Genomic DNA, 2,178 nt, shown 5'->3' with positions numbered 1-2,178 from the left:
TTTTGATCTCAACTCATGCACATGTTATATTTGATGAAATGCTAAGCCTATGAATCCTTGCATTTACTATCATCTTCTATCATTTCAATGAGACTTGTAAGACATAACCCAACTCGAGTCTCATTAGACCATGCATGTTGTTGAGTAGGGAAGATTAAGTCGACTTGTAGGTGTTGTACAATCTAATCGATTCGGCTCCGGGACCCAAACTTTCCTAGGATTGTAAGATATAACCCAACTCAATCCATCACAACAATAATTGCTTGCTTATAATTTGAGAACATGTTTGTATGATCATATCCCATGATTCCCCTATGACCCTATGAAACCCTAGTGCCTTTAATCAATTGTTTACACCCCTTTAATTCATCTTGCTTGATTTATTTTCATTGCTATTTTAGTTTAGTAACCTTCTACATCAACCCAATTTGTGACACCCCTTAGACATCACTAGTTACAATAGAAATCTCATTTCAACTCCGTCCCTTGGGATCCGACCTTTACTTGCCTCTTTACTAATTGTAGAGTTGTTTGTGGAGTTATAAATTGTGTTTTGATTCGACCGTGACCAACGACCACATCTTAATTTGTGAACACTTAGCGGGATCGCATCAAAAAATGGCGCCGATTTGCGGGGACGGTGTTTGTTTGATTTAGATTTCTTTTTATTGTCATTAGTTGTGTCTTTCTTCGCCTTGAGGAAGTAAAACTCCTCAAGGTTTGTTCTAATTGTTTTCGAGTTGTTTGATATTTTGCATGTCTAGAAGGTTACAAGGCGATTTGTTACCTTTTGACCGTGAAATCGAAAGAACCTTGACGAACAATAGGAGAGTTGTTAGGAGGAATTTACGAGGTATTAGTGAAGTTGTCCAACCCACTAGTGAGATTGTCAATCCTTTCGCAATAGAAGGAGAAGAAAACCCATTACACAATACCCCACAAAATCCACCTACAATGCCAAAATTCTCGTCACACTCCGTACCCACCTAGGAGAATCTACCAAATGGTACTCCTACACCGCAACATCTCACCGGAAATTTTATTGCCAAGTCCGCCTTCATCCAATTAGTTGAGAGGAGCCAATTCGGGGGGATGCCTAGTGAGGACCCTCATTCTCATATGGAAACCTTTTGCGACTATTGTGATGCTATCTCTCAAACGGGCGTGACTCAAGACCAAATTAGATGGGTCTTATTTCCTTTTTCCTTAATCGGCACCGCGAAGCAATGGTTGAAGGGCCTTGATAAGGCCACCCTTGGAATAGATTCTTGGAAGAAGTTGGCTCTAGCTTTCTACAAAAAATTCTACCCACCGGAAAAGACTAACATGCTAAGAGCTCAAATTACGGGTTTTAAGCAAAGGGATGAAGAGTCTTTGTATGAAGCTTGGGAGCGGTTCAAGGGAATTTGTCGCTCATGTCCTCACCATGGACTTAGCGAATGGTTTTTGGTACAACAATTTTGGAATGATTTATATGAAGATTCTAGGAACATTCTCAATATGGGATCAAATGGAATGTTCACCGAAGTTGATGACAATCAAACATAGAACAAGATTGAGGAAATGGCGGTCCGTAACTCACAATATAGTAGACCTCGCAAGGCTACTAGAGGAGGAAAGCATGAAGTGGACTCCGTTACTCAATTGGGTACTCAACTTAGTGCTCACATTGACACAATCAACTTGAAGTTTGAACAAGCTATGACTAGACTTGAGGAAAACTCAAAATCATCAAAGCATCATGTTAATGCCATGACGGCATCCTCATCAATCCCAAGTGGGATATGTGAGAATTGTGGAACTTTGGGACATGACCAAGGTGAATGTAGGGGAACAAATGAACAAGTGAATGCTTTCCAAGCATACAAGAGTGGTACCCCTTATTCCAACTTTTACAATGAAAACACCAAATTCCATCCAAATCTCTCATACAAAAGCCAAAATGTTCAAAACCCTCAAACAACATACACTCCACCACCCATGAGAAACCAAAATCAAAGACCATTTTACAATCAAAACCAAGGTTACCAAAATCAAAATCCATACAATCACCAAAATGACCAAGGCTTTGATGTCCAAAAAGCGGTCCTCCAAATGCAAAAGAATCAACAAGAATTTTTCACTCAAATGCAAAAAGATAGCCAAGCAAAGGAAACCACCATCAACAACATTCTAGCT

At 39.7% G+C, this 2,178-nt stretch overlaps 1 non-coding gene across 1 annotated transcript; it reads right to left on the bottom strand.

The window, feature by feature from the left end:
• Positions 1–1,326: 1,326 nt before the first annotated feature.
• LOC141634550 (small nucleolar RNA R71) lies at positions 1,327–1,433 on the bottom strand. The gene has a single exon (XR_012539278.1). It is a non-coding gene; the product is annotated as a small nucleolar RNA R71 (small nucleolar RNA).
• Positions 1,434–2,178: the final 745 nt, after the last annotated feature.

Source organism: Silene latifolia, chromosome Y (genome assembly GCF_048544455.1).
Source record: "Silene latifolia isolate original U9 population chromosome Y, ASM4854445v1, whole genome shotgun sequence".
In the NCBI taxonomy this organism is placed as follows: domain Eukaryota; kingdom Viridiplantae; phylum Streptophyta; class Magnoliopsida; order Caryophyllales; family Caryophyllaceae; genus Silene; species Silene latifolia.
The sequence above is the reverse complement of the archived record's forward strand: the minus strand, read 5'-3'. Positions and strand labels throughout refer to the sequence as shown.